The sequence below is a fragment of the Terrapene carolina genome, unplaced genomic scaffold (genome assembly GCF_002925995.2).
Source record: "Terrapene carolina triunguis isolate 2854851 unplaced genomic scaffold, T_m_triunguis-2.0 Scaffold66, whole genome shotgun sequence".
Lineage (NCBI taxonomy): Eukaryota > Metazoa > Chordata > Testudines > Emydidae > Terrapene > Terrapene triunguis.
In genome coordinates, this window is record NW_020664417.1 from 25636727 (window position 1) to 25651699 (window position 14973).

General features: G+C 39.9%; 1 long non-coding RNA gene across 1 annotated transcript in view; it reads left to right on the top strand.

Moving 5' to 3' along the window:
- The window catches only part of LOC112114709, a 33097-nt gene extending 20088 nt beyond the window's left edge, over nucleotides 1-13009 (top strand). The window contains exons 2-3 of the long non-coding RNA XR_002908755.3: nucleotides 6950-7084; nucleotides 11547-13009. This is a non-coding gene — a long non-coding RNA (uncharacterized LOC112114709). The remainder of the gene's footprint in view (nucleotides 1-6949; nucleotides 7085-11546) is intronic.
- The last annotated feature ends 1964 nt before the right edge of the window (nucleotides 13010-14973 follow it).

The window sequence follows — 14973 nt, forward strand, 5'->3', positions numbered from 1 at the left end:
AAAAAAATCACTTTCTGCAATTATTCTCTAATATGTGCTAGAAGCATTACTGCCAGTAAATGTGTTTACTAGAATATTACTATACAGCAAACATCAGCACTGTTTGGCCACATCTAAAGTGAATTCTGTTTTTATTTGAAATACCACTATGTGTTTTAAGTCAAGTCAAGACTGAAGTGTACCTTGCGCTTGGAGAGGAAGGTGGCAACGTTTGTACCTCCTGTGGGAGCTTGTTGCAGTCTGTGTCCTGAACAGATGAGCTTTACCCTCATGGTTGAAAGTTCCTGAGGAGTGGAGTTGTTATGATCTTCATCTGGAGCTGGAGTTTTCTAATAGCTGATTGCTTTATGCCCATGTATACTGCATTGCTGTAGTCCACATAGGAGGTGATAAAGATGTGTATAACAGAGGACAGGTCATTATCCACCAGTATAGGACAGTCTCCTGGCCAACAAGAGACAGCAGAAAATATTACTTGAGGATGCTGCTATGATAGTTCAGTGTCAGTGAGGAATCCAGGAACACTCTCTAGAGGCTTAATTGACTAATTGTGGGTGAGTATTTTCAAATAAAAGAGACCACACCATAGCTGAAAACTCCTAAAGTGCTTTCATCTGCCCACCAGCATCACTTTTGTGTTTCTCAGGTGCAGCTTCATCCATGCGCTGATCTTGTCCAAGCACTGGGCCATCTTGGTGGTCATAGTATTGTCATATGTGGTGAAGGATAGTTTTGTGAGTCATCTGCATATCGCTGGCAGTTGAGTCCATGTGGTCTGAGCAGTTCCCCCAATGGCTGTGTCTAGATATTGGTTAGAATTGATCCTTGTGGGACTCCACAAGTGAGGGGGCTAGTGGTAGAGGGACAGCTGTGTGCCCCTCCACCAAAAATTCAAGCCATTTTAGTACATTTGCCTGTAACCCTGCCACCTCTCTCAGGTGCAAGAGTAGTATCTTATCACCTAAGTGGTATAAGATAAATTTTATAATTGTTACTTACTTTTACAGTTGACAATAAAATCGGCCCAACTGTGAAACAGTTACTCATATTGTATGAGTAGCCCCACTGAAGTCAAGTTAGATTACTAGTGTATATCATTCTGTGGCTATCCACAAAAGTGAATCTGTGTCATGGTTTCTCCTAAATAGCTGCTATTTGTATTTGTCTGACACAACAACAGGGGAAATGTGCATACATAAAATAGGAAAATATGACTTGCAAATCCCACCAAAAATAGTTGAGGGGTTGAGGTTAAAGTATCACCTCTGGAAACAACTTCGGCTCTTTTTAAAAACTAACTAGATTATCAAGAAAGACGTAGTCCTTTAAAACCTAATTAGTTGGCAAAGAAAAAAACACACAACTTTTTCAATTTAAGGCTTACAAGCATATGGGGGAAAGAGGGGGAATGTAAAAGTTCAACTGTAAATTGTAGTTGTTCTTTCCATATATGGCTTGTTGGATTCTCACAAAATATAAAAAAATGTATCTTTGTTGGAAACATAGTTTGTGTGTGTGTGCATGCACGAGTGTTACTTTTTGATTTCACAGCTGGGATAAAAACTGTTTCGGGGGTGTGTGTGTGGGGGGGATAAATAAAAATGTGACCTAACTATACTGTTGAGTTCTTAACAGGACAGAAAAATGACATGTTACGTAGAGTCAGTAATTACTGAGAGGCTCACAAGATATATTTGAAAAGGTTTAGCAGATTACTGCTTACAATGATCCAGCTGCTACAGAGTTTGCCTTTTAATGTTAGGTTGGGTACATGTTAAGACAAAGTACATTTGGTTACCACGGTTACCAAGTTTGACTTAACCAGCAGATGCCTTGTTTATAAAGTTGAACACTTAAAATTAGGAAGAAAAGCTAGTTTTTAAAAAGTGGGGGTGGAGTGGGGGGGACCAATGTCATTATTTTAAGTGAGGATCGTGAAGATTTAAGTCTGCTGTGCTATTTGTCCTGAGTGCATGTGAACTAGGCAGTGTCAGGGCAAGCTGCACTGCCACCTAGTCCCACCCCACCAATAGGACTCATTCCTAACATGATTGGAGGGAAGACAAGGAATAATTTTGCCAGGATGTGTGCATGGAAGGGACATTCTCTATTAATTTCTTCTCTCCACATACCAGCCTGAGAGAGGCATTAGCCCCTTCCCACAGCACTGTCCTCCTCTGCCCAGACCCATGATGTGTGTTCTATGGGGCCAGAGATCAATATGGGGGTGGGGACAAGCTGCACTCCATAAAGGAGCCCCCTATAACAAGCACTGTTTCAATGGTTCAATCTAGTTGTAGAACACAAAGTCTTGTTCCTGTTCTTATTTGGGATGGGCTGTTACTAGTAATTCTGGGTAGTGCCTATGCCCATAGGACCTTAGGTGCATTATTCATTCAAGATAATATGTCTAAGGAAAAGACGGAAGCAACTCTCAAACCATGAACCACACCTGAATGCACCAGTGGCCACCTATCCTTACTTGAAAGGAATAGGAATAAACATCAATACCAGATGAAGTTTCTCTCTCCATTGGTGTGGGACACAGAGCAGAGAAAGGAAGTAACTGAAGGGCAAGAGCTGCAACTTAGGGCACGTCTTCACTACCCACCGATCCGGCGGGTAGCAATTGGTCTATCGGGGATCGACTTACCACGTCTAGTGAAGACGCGATAAAATTGATCCCTGATGGCTCTACCGTCGACTCCGGAAATCCACCGCGGCAAGAGGCGGTAGCGGAGTCGACGGCAGAGCGGCAGCGGTCGACTTGCCGCCGTCCTCACAGCCAGGTAAGTTGACCTAAAATACGCCACTTCAGCTACGCTATTCACGTAGCTGAAATTGCGTATCTTAGGTCGACCCCCCGCTGTAGTGTAGACCTAGCCTTAGAGAGAAGTTAGAACTGTTTCCACAGCACTGATTTTGATAAGTTTCAGGTCACATGAACTATAGCTAAAACCTAAATGCTTTCGAAGGTTTGATCATTTTAAAAACGATTAATTCGTTGGAGAATTGATTTGGGTTATATCCCATGCAATGAATGGCCAACATGGCAATTTTATATATTAGCAAACAAAAATGACATTTAGTGATCGTTTATATTGAGTAAGGACACACCCAAATTTGAAAATCTGGAAATGAGAAATTCAGGGGGAAAGACTTGTGTATTTATTTCCATCTTCATATTGCCTATATACTGTCAATACCTAGGACCTTACCCAATTCACAGTCCATTTTCATAAATTTCATGGCCATAGTATTTTAAAAATCTTTCAGAGTAGCAGTCGTGTTAGTCTGTATCCGTAAAAAGAACAGGAGTACTTGTGGCACCTTAGAGACTAACAAATTTATTTGAGCATAAGCTTTCGTCCGATGAAGTGGGCTGCAGCCCACGAAAGCTTATGCTCAAATAAATTTGTTAGTCTCTAAGGTGCCACAAGTACTCCTGTTCTTTTTAAAAATCTTAAATTTCATGAAGTTGTAACAAAGCATGAATATTTATTGAACAATGGCAAAAGACAAACATGTAAAACTCTTCAGTCAGAATTGCCCAGCACAGCCTTCAGAGCTGGATTCCTGGCCTGCAGCCGCTGCTCTCTGGCCACCCTGATCTGAATGCAGTGCCAACCAATTGTTGGGTGCTTAGACCCACCGGCAGCTCCCCGCCCTGCCCCCCCTGTCCCAGCTCAGCTCACCTCTGCCTCTGCTCTGCCTCCATTTATTCCCCTGGGCACACCGTGTGCCCGTTTTTTCCCCCAGCTCCCAGGGCTTGCGCTTTGAAACAGCTGATTCGCACGGCAAGCGCTAGGAGGGAGGGGGGAACGTGGTGCGCTCGGGGAAGGGGGGGGGCGGGGTGGGGATTTGGGGAAGGGGTCCAAAAGGGGTAAGGAGGGGGCAAAGTTGGGGCGGGGACTTTAGGGAAGGGGTTGGAATGGGGGCAGGGGCAGGGAAAGAGTGGGGGTGGGGCCAGGGGTGGGGGGGGCGCAAGCACCCACTGGTGCCGGGGAAAGTTGGCGCCTATAGTGCCACCAAAAGCAGCAGCACAGAAGTAAGGGTGGCAATACCTTACTATGCCACCCTTACTTCTGTCACTGTCCTGCTGCTGGCACCAGCACTGCATTCAGACCTGGGCACCTAGCCAGCAGCTGCTGCTCTCTGGCCAGCTCTGAAGGCAGCACAGAAGTAAGGGTGGCAATACTGCGACCACTTTACAATATGGGTCAGGACCCCCAGTTTGAGAAATGCTGTGTACTTGTATATATTTTCACCCTACAGTATAAAGGAGTATAGTATAGGGTAAAAGTACACAAAAGACCAGTGGAGACCAGGTTTCATAGTCCGTGACCAAACATGCCAAACCTGCGGGAAAAAATGCAGAAATTGGGCTTGTTTTTGGCTTAATTGGCTTGTGAGTTCCTTGTTGGCAAGTTTTTGGCTTGTAGCTTGTTGCTTGTTTGGCTTGTAACTTGTTGCTTCCTTTTTTTTAATCGGCTCCTGGAAAGCAGGGGGAAGGAGGGGCAAGCAGGGGAAGGGGGGAGAGAGTCATGGGTGCACAGCAGGTCCACCACAGTCCCAGACTGCATGCCAGGATGATCTAGTCACATAGAAAGTTGGGGTTCTTAGGGACTGGCTTGTTTTGGCCATGTTTTGAAATGGGATTAGCTTGATTTTTGGCTTATTGTGAAAGTCGGGGTGCTTATTTACTGCATGAAAGTTGGCAACGGTGTGCAGGACCGGCTCCAGGGTTTTTGCCGCCCCAAGCAGCGGGGGGAAAAAAGCAAGCCGCGATCGCAATTGCGATCGGCGGCACTCCCGCAACAGCTCCACCGCACCACTTTCTTCTTCGGCGGTAATTCGGTGGCAGGTGCTTCCCTCCGAGAGGGACCCGCCTCCGAACTGCTGCCAAACAGCCCGACGTGCCGCCCCTTCCCCTTGGCCGCCCCAAGCACCTGCTTGCTGGGCTGATGCCTGGAGCCGGCCCTGACTGTGTGACCATGACGCATTTTTCACGGCCGTGAATTTGATAGGGCCCTATCAATAACATACTCTAACACTCCATAAGGCTGTTACTTCCATCATAAAAAGTGACCCAAAAGCAATACGCATCTCAGCTTAATCAAAATTGCACTCTAACAAACGTTTAACAGTGTCTTTATATCAACAGATCATGACATCTGACTGTTGCACATTCCAAGCACTTAGAAATGTATTTTGCTTTAACACTGCTGAGGTCACTGCATTATATTTGTGAATAGATAGTATTAAAAAACTGGGAAAGTACAAGTGTAGGCACTTCTGATTCACTTTTTTAATCAATACAGCTATCTTCAAGCATCCTTAGTAAAACTGCATTGGATAAGTACAGTTTTCATACTTTCAACAGTTAATTGAAATGTGAAAGAGCTGCTCTTAGAAATTCTAAAATATAAAACTGCTTTTACTAAACATGCAAATGTGTTCTTTTAAACACAAATTCTGCAGGAATACAGATTTTAAAAATAGTTTGTAGTTTCTTTACTGACTTTATCGAAGTAGTTACTCTGTTTCAAATTCCTCATAGACATCTACTCAGAAGCTATTCATTTGAAACTTTGGTGTTTGACGTGAACTGTTTCACTAACTTATTTTCTAAAAGACTTAAAAATTCTGCTACTTTTATAGATGCTGCCAAGTTATACAATATTTCTGTGGCTCATCCACAAGGTTAGCTATACTTATTTAGCAGCAAGACTAGAAATATTTCTTTAGGTTGATCTCTTGCAGGCTACAAAGAAACATGTTGCTTTTCTACCTAAGATTTCAACTCAAACAAAATATGATTTCTGGGGTTTTGGAAACAGACCATCAGAAGGCTTCTATGGTTCACATGCTGAGAGCCTAATCTGGATTTCAGAGCAAAATGTTTTTCCACATTGTTTCAATGGACTGCTGACTCACCACTTTAGCAACAAACCTATCATCCAATTAACAGGGACCAAAATATAAGAGCTCCTCCCAATCCTTCTATATGAAAGGTAGCCAAGATTGGTGAGTTTATACTGGGGTAACTGAGCATGCTCAGAGAGAAAACACATGCATGAAGGAAAATGCTGTGGAAAGGCTGACTAGCTAGATGAGGAGCTGTCATTCACAATTAAAGGGATGCAGAGAGAGCTTTGGCTGAATTTATCTCCACACTGAAGTCACTGTAGTTACCCCAGGGTGAATTTGGCTCAGTGATTCTCTTTATTATATCCACTTTCGCTTAGCCAAAGAAGCTTTTCAAGGCTGTCTCTTCTGATGATTGCAACAACCCACTGTGTTTACTTGCAGCAGTGCACTAACTGACTAGGAGACTAAGTTTATTGCTTTTCAGTTTCATTGACTGTCCCATACTATGGAAAATAGTGAATAGCAGTGTTTGCTATCCCTTCGCTGTACATCCATTCTGTATACCATTATCATGTCCTCTTTTATGTGCTTCTCTAAGATAAACAGTCCCAGTCTTTTCAGTCTCTCTGTATATGGAAATTTGTCCATGCCAGTCTCTTCACTTGACATTCTGAACCACTTCGATTTCTGCTATAATCTTTTTGAGAACTTTAAAAAACTGATTCAATAGAAATAATTTCTCATAATGTATAATTAACCATGGTACTTGCTGCCTCATGACTGAGGCCAAGAGCTAAGAAAGATTTAAAACCAAAACAAAAACTGAACAGGCATTTATATGGACAGATATACTGAAACAAAATTGGGGGGTTATTTTTAGAAGGGGCATAAATCCTCACAAACTAGTCAATTCTGTAGGTACAGATTGGTTCTGTAGGTACAGCCCTAAGCAGGGGACTGAGTAACAAAACAAATGCTGCACTCCACAAAGCTAAGTTTGAAAGTGCCAAGAGATTGCTGAACTATCACTGCTGTGGCCAATATGTGGTTTTCTAAAATGTTCTTATTTTCATCCTAGTAAAACCCCTGTGGAATATCAAATCTGACTATACCAATTGCTAACATGTGATTGATGGATGGGCGATCTGTTCTTGCAAACCAGGATACCAGGTGGCAGCTGTTGAGAATGGTGGGGACACTTGTGTGGACACAGGTAAAAGCATTAGCTATAGTATGCCAATATTTTTAACTCATTTACAGAAATGACAGCAGAGATGCAAAATTCTCATTAGGTTATGTTGTCCATCCTCCTGCCAGTACAGACACGTTCTCTTTAACATAGTCGTTAGTACTTTGACTGTTTTGTTTTAAAAGATACTCAGTGGGGCTTCCACCACTTCCCTTGGGAGACTTTCACAACCAAAAAACTATACTGCAAGGAGTATTTTCCAGAGAGCCTACATTTTTCCTGCTTGGTTTCATCTCATTACTCCTAGTTGATAAACACCTCTTATAAATATGCTCTCTCTCCGCTACCCCACCCATTAGCACAATTTAAAGATGCTATATAACATATTCCTTGGAGATACTTCTAAAGCCATTCAAGAACTCACCTCTCTCCTTGTAGTGCATAGCGGGACTATTTAATTATTTACCCTGTGCTCCTGGTAAAACATTTTTAAAGGGAGGGGAGAGACATCAGTTTTTAAAAAAATAATCCTACTTTTTTTTTTAATAAAGTGAAGTTTATCAAGTCACAATACAGCAGAGAATTAGGTCTGAACAAGATGCTTTGGGCCAACATTTTGAAAAGTACTTTAAATTTGCAACTACCCTACAATTATAGTATCTTTTAGTTGAAAGAAAGGTGTTTACACAATTAGAAGCATATGCAGTACAACAGAATATTAATTATCCTTCAATAATTGTTTTATACTAATTCTTTATTTCAACAAATGAATGCAATGAGTCTGTTCGCAAGAATAAGGTGACCAGGAGTTGGCTCCATATCAGTATGAAGTTATATATTTTATGGTTCCTCAAGAGTGCAGTAAACAGAGCACGACATGTAGGGATTAGTTCAAATTGATATGAATGCACCACCTCCCTTTAGGAAAGATCCTTCAAAGAAAAATCATGATGTAGTCTGACATTATGAAAACACTGTCAGGAAGCACATTAAGTAATTTACTTTCCAATTAGGAAATATTTATTAGCTACATGCAGAGGCATGTTGAAGCTCACACTCCTTTCTGAGGTAGCTTAAATGACGACATCTCAAGATAATCTCATTTGCAGCTTCCATTAATCTTTAGCAATACCTTTCCAGTTATTCAATTAACCCAAGCTGTTGAATTTATTTAGTTTTGCTTTCTCCAGAGGAGCATACAGATATCTGAAACAGTTGGATCAGCATTAAATAAAAAGGAACAAAATCAGTATTTTTCACATTCCCTTTAGAATGACAATACAAATATCAGGCTTAGAGACAGTCAATATACTAAAATTATGAAAGCATAACTCATTTACATTCCACTTACTTCCCATTAGGTGAGAAATTAACCTGACCTACTGGTAATAGAGTTGAGCAGAAGGACAAGAAATGAATGAAAGAGACTGAGTTAGCTTTTAGCTATTTGGAAATTCCCAAATGTTAGCAGTCTCTTAAGTATGTGCCTTTGTCTTATAGCTGCAGACATGTCACTACTATAAAGCTATTTGAGATGAGATAAAGCATTTTGTTGTGTCCATTTGCAGTGCCAAGCAGTAGCAATATTTATGAATCTCACCATGTGAAAACTGTTTTACGGTACAATACAAATAGTAATCTGTGGTCATCAGAACCCTTTTTATATACACACACAGACACACTTGCAAAACCAAAATTAAATTCCAGAAGAGTAAAGGAATTAAAAAAAAAAAAAAAAAAAAAAAAAAAAAGGGAATAAAAAAAAAAAAAAAAAAAACGAGAATGTGTGGTTGTCATGGGATAATCACCGCCACGGAGGATGAGAGGCGCAGGATTATGCCTGATGCTATGTAATGCCCTACGGTTATGATTATCTGATAGAAACCACACCCCATTTTGCACATTAGTGCTTACTTAGAAATCTATGAGTATAAATACAGCAAGGTGAGGGGAAGGAAAGTGCTGTGGTTTCTGGAGTACTCTGTAATCACAAAGAGATCAATAGATTTGTGTGATACCTTTAATCTTGTGACAGTTAGAAATTGAAATAAGATTGACCTAGTGTCATTTTCATCCATAATCATGGATTACAACCACCAATAACTAGTTAAATACTTGGTTATAGTTAGAAAAGCCACTCTATAAAACATTATGAAGGAATTCTATATTTAGGTCCTGATCCAACAGAGCAAATTTTACATACTTTGTGCAGTAGGTTAAATGGTTTTAGTTAAACCAGCACAAAACCCTCAGCGGACACTCTCATTTCAGTTTGAAAGGTTTATTTCAAAGTTTCACTTAAACCATTTCCTAATGTGAAGCTAAACCAAAATAAGTCTAGTTTTTAACTAAAATAAGTGTCTACACAGCCTTTTGCACCAGTTTAACTAACTTGATTTTATCAAAAAGTAATCACACTAAGTGTGCTCATCTACCCACAAACCGGAACTGAAATAACTAAATTGATTTCATTTCACACCTTCAGTTATTTTTGGGCAAATCATTGTGTGAAGCTCTTTTATTTCAGAATATGCTTCTCCTAGTTCAATTGGTTAATAAACAAAACAGTGCAACTCCATGTAGACAGGTATGATGTAATTTTTACATCACCTCCCCCCCCCCCAATGTTTGAAAACATTTATCTTTGCTCTTGATGTTCAGTTTCACACCACAAATTGGAACTATTGTTCTAAATCAGTTTGTTTTAGATGCCTCCAAAAGTCAGCATGAGTAAATTTACAGATTTTAAGACGAGGAGGGATCATTGTGGTTTTCTAGTCTGATCTCCTGCATAACACTTGCCTTAAATTCACCCAGTATTTTGGTCAAGCATTCAATAGCATTCCACCAATTCTAGGATAGAATTTTCAGCAGGGCCTAAGAGTGTTAAACACCAACCCTCATTGGCTTTCATTGGATGCTGGGCACCTAATTCCCTTAGCCTTTGAAAATCCTAGTCTTCACTTTCACTTTGCACTCAAACATTAGGGTGGATCTAAATCTTTGAGCTTAATCTTTCAGAGAAAGATTTAAAATATCCTGGTCAGAAAGTTACAGCAATTCTAGGGTTTTTGGTTTGGTTTGGTTTTGTTTTTTTCTCTCTCGCATGCGCTCGAAAAGTAAACAACTCGTTTTTCTCAGGTTGGAGAGGAAAGGAAGAGATCCCAAACACTGGCATACCATCTTTCAGCCTTGTCTCCTCATATCGTGTCAAATAAAAAATAAGTGTTAGCCCTCACATTTTGGTTGATTGATGAAACACTATCTAGAGCTATAGTAAAGTTACTGCAAGGGTTGTGACCGGATGAGTATGTCAGTGCCACATACTGTGACTTTTAACTCTTTCACATGTCAAAATCTTTATACTTTGGCCAACATCTACAGCTACCAGGGAATGTACCATGAAAGCAATAGTAACTTGCACCTCTCCTTAGATGAAAGGTGCAATAAAAGTGCCAAGAATGAGTATTGTTCTGACATCCCATTAATAATTATACATACTAGGAATGTAAACAGAGAAACATTCTGAGATGTTATAAAAAACAGAATAAATGAACATACATATCTGGCACTTAAACTCTTCTCTTGTGGATAATAATTTTGCCAGAATAGTTTGTTTTTATTTAATTATTTATCACTGCATAATTATAGGCATATATACATTATACACTCAGTGTTTGCAGGGGAAATATATAATGTTAAAAGAACTCTGAAGTTGCAAACCTCAGCACTCAAACAAGAAAATGCCAAAGTTCTGCACTCTTAACTCAGCCCTTTTGTGCATATGTATTACATTACACTCTTCAATTAAGCATAACATGCTGTTTTTTCTTTATTCAGTGCTTACAGTGGTCTGCTCCCTGTCCCTTACTGCTTAAAGGATTTATTGTTTCACAGCTTCTGGTGCACTGAGAGCAGGGGATGAGGGGATGAAACAACAGAGTAGTGGTAGCTGCAAACATTATGTTTCTATAGGACCCAAGGCAGGTATAATGCTATGTGGGTGCACAGCTGCTACACATTTAAAAGAGGTGCATAATGCACACCACCCAGTACTAGTCACATGGGACAAGCCAATAAAGAGCAAAACCAGGACCTGGCTGCAATAGATATGCCCTGAGACATGAGTTTCTGCCAGTAGTGCTATTTGGCCTCCCTATGCATGCAGGGAATGCAAGTAGCTGTATTATACCTACCTTGAGTGCACCTTGGATGAGGCAGTAGCTACTTTGCCCCCTTCCTCTTAATGTGTGTGAGCAAAAGGAGCCATTATTTGGACTGTGTCTTTGGAACTATAGCTTTGGCTTACTATATGTTCTCTGCTTATTAGATAACTGCAGAACCCGGAACAGTATGTACACTATGAAAAACATTTGTATATTATGCTGAATACCCTATGTATATATAAATAAAGACTACCAAAGATTAACCAAAGTACAGTATCTTTCTACGCTTAACTACTCTTCTTTTTCCATTTACATTCTAGAAACTATACGAGATGGCAGTTTCTGCATCCTCAGGCCCTGCTCAGAGGGATACGAATGCCGAGATATGGAACACTATCAGTTTGATTGCATCAGAGGAGCCCTTATTGTGCGAAACTGAGTAATTCAGAATTACACTTTTTTTAATCCTTTCTTGCTCTATTCACTTTCTCATCCTTGATAAAAGAAGTAATAAGTCTAGATGTGGATAGTCTTGGAGTAAACTGCTTACTGTATTGCTTTGAAAAGCTCCTGTCTCTTGAGAATACACTAGATTTCTGCCACAGCCTATAAAACTTACAAGCCATTATATATTTTATTAGACACCTCTTCATTTTAAGCTGAGGAAAGTAAAAAATAAGGAGTCTGACTTAGCCTAATAGAGAAAATAGATTGCAATGTGTATTTAGATCAATAGTAGGGTGGGTTGATGGAACCTTTATGTCCATTACAACACAAGTGTCTATTTGCATTCTTTCAGATGCAGTTTTCCATTGTTCCAAACTGGATTCTGCATATTCACAGTACGTTCTTGTAAAATTACTATTAAAAATTGGAGCTGACTGTAAAACCTTGATTGGAAAAAAGATGAAAATTCTCACAAGTTTTCCCCCAACCCCATTTTCTTATTAGTTCTATTAAATGTGTATTCTGTGCAAACATATAACTGGCATGTTACAAACATGAGTTGTCATCCTTCCCTTGTGAGTAAAGTTACACGCATGCTTAAGTATTTGTGGAATCAGGACCACAGAGTATAATCCTATACATCATGTCAATCTGATTCACATGACTTACACAACTTAGACTCATAAGAACAGGCCTCGTGGAGCAAAATCCTGCAGCTTTCCCATTTACTTCAGTAGGAATTTTGCCCGAGTAAGATGCCAGAATTTTGTCTCTCCGAACAAGTCTGCATTCTTTACTCAGAGAGCTTACGGAAAGAGAGGATAGATTGCCTGTCACACTGTAAATCAGGAATAATTCAATTGAACTCAATACCAGTGAGAGCGAGATCAGAAAACTGACACCTGACAATGACAAATTTACCATGCAGAGTTATGTTTGGGGGCCTGATTGTGTAGTTCTTACTCAAGCATGGCTACTGCTTGAATGGCAGTCTTGCCTGAGTGAAAATGGTAGAATCAGTCCTATGATATTTGTATATATTGTACTGTCTTTTCATCATAGCATAACTATTATAAAAAAAATTCAATAAGCTTATAAGAAGCAAATATTAACTGTGACACACAACAAACAACAAATTTGTTTTTACTAATTTTGGGCCAATTCCTGCAATCCTTTACTTATTACTCAGGCAGCACCCACTGACATCTATAGGAGGTTTTCTGATAAGAATTGAGTAGGGACTCCAAGGTTGGTCCCTACATATCCATCTCTAAAGATTAAATAATGTATAGTAATAGAGTGGTACAAACATTTTAAAGTATTCGGACTAAACCAATGTACCTTAATATTGATCTGGAGGAGACTCAAATGATGGCAACAGGATATCTTGCTTTCTATATCTTTTTGTTCAGCCTTTTGGCCTCTCTGTGGAGATTTCAAATAAGATGGCCAGTGAGCGCCAGTTTTGGCAGTAGTTGTGATGTGGCTACTTACTTATTGGGAACTGAACTGAGAATTCCAAATTCATTTCATATCAACAATACTATTAAAGTTGAAAGTTACGTACACTGATTATATTCCACTGAAAAGTGCCATATCTATATTGTCCATATTTCATGATTTCCCTCTGCAATGAGACTATTAAAATATAAGAGCATTGGCCTACTAAACCTAGGGTTGTGAGTTCAATCCTTGAGGGGCCACTTAGGGATCTGGGGTAAAAATCAGTACTTGGTCCTGCTAGTGAAGGCAGAGGGCTGGACTTGATGACCTTTCAGGGTCTCTTCCAGTTCTAGGAGATAGGATAGGATAAGGAGACAATATCAGAGGTAAAGAATTTCAGCTAAACAGCTGAATATTGAAAGTTATTCCACAGTCAGTATGATGTTGCACTCCATATGCTTTATGATATAACTGAAATATGCTTTATGCAAAAGGTCTCTTGTAAGGTATTACAAATCTTATAATCTACTGAGTGTGTTCATCCTATTTGTATGCATGTATCATTCTGGTATCTGAAGCTAGAAATATGAAGTATAACTCTGAGGTCCTATTGTAGTTATGCAAAGTGTGAGCCATTAATGGTGGTTTAGAATCCTGACAGCTCCCATTGACTAGAACAATTGGTTGTAAATGGTTTATTTACCTACAAGCCTTCCTGTGTTCCAGCCCATGGGTAATGAAGAATGAGGTCTCACAGGGACATGTGACCATGTTACCTGAGACTAGAATCTTTCTTTTATCTGGTACTTTTCCATTTAGAAGGAGGGGTGGGGACCCAGCGAGACAAAAGATTTCCACCTTGTGCCAAAGCTATAAAAGGGGGTAGAGCAGGACAAAGAGGGCTGCCAGTCATGCTTTCTACCTAAGATGTCTGCTGGAACTAACAAGGACTGTAATAGGGGAAAGGACTGGGCCCAGACTAGGAAGGAGTCTAGTCTGTGAAAGAAGCTTATTGGAACATCTCTGAGGGCGAGATATTACCTATAATCAGTTTCTTAATGTATTAGGCTTAGACTTGCATGTTTTCGCTTTATTTTGCTTGGTAACTTACTTTGTTCTGTCTGTTATTACTTGGAACCACTTAAATCCCACTTTTTATACTCTAATAAAATCACCTTTGTTTATTAGTAAATCCAGAGTAAGTGATTAATACCTGGGGGAGCAAACAGCTGTGTATATCTCTCTATCAGTGTTATAGAGGGCAGACAATTTATGAGTTTACCCTGTATAAGCTTTATTCAGAGTAAAATGGATTTATTTGGGGTTTGGGTCCTGGAGTCAGGTAACCTGCAGAGCTGTTTTCACTTAAAGCCTGCAGCTTTGGGGACGTGGCCTGGACGCTGGGTCTGTGCTGCAGCAGGCTAGCATGTCTGGCTCAACAAGGCAGGGTTCTGAAAGTCCCAAGCTGGCAGGGAAAACAGGCTCAGAGGTAATTTCAGCACGTCAGGTGACAGTCTCAAGGGGGTCTCTGTGACAGAGTCAGCTCTTGGAAAAGAAAACTATTCATCAGAATAAAAAGATCAAAAAAAGTCTTAAGATGGAAATTATTAGACTGTCCCCAAAACCACTTAATTAGCTGAATGTCCACTGAGCTCTGATGCTGAATATAACATCCAAATGAATAACAGTTCAGCAAAATCTTAGTTTTGAATACATAATTTCACTAAAAAATGTTTCGACTCATTGGTTTATGATACGAATTTAAGAACAAAGGCAAATCCGCAAACAGCTAAGTAATGTATTTTCCCCACACTACAGTACTATACTACCCCAGAAAATAACTTTTAATTAGCCAGT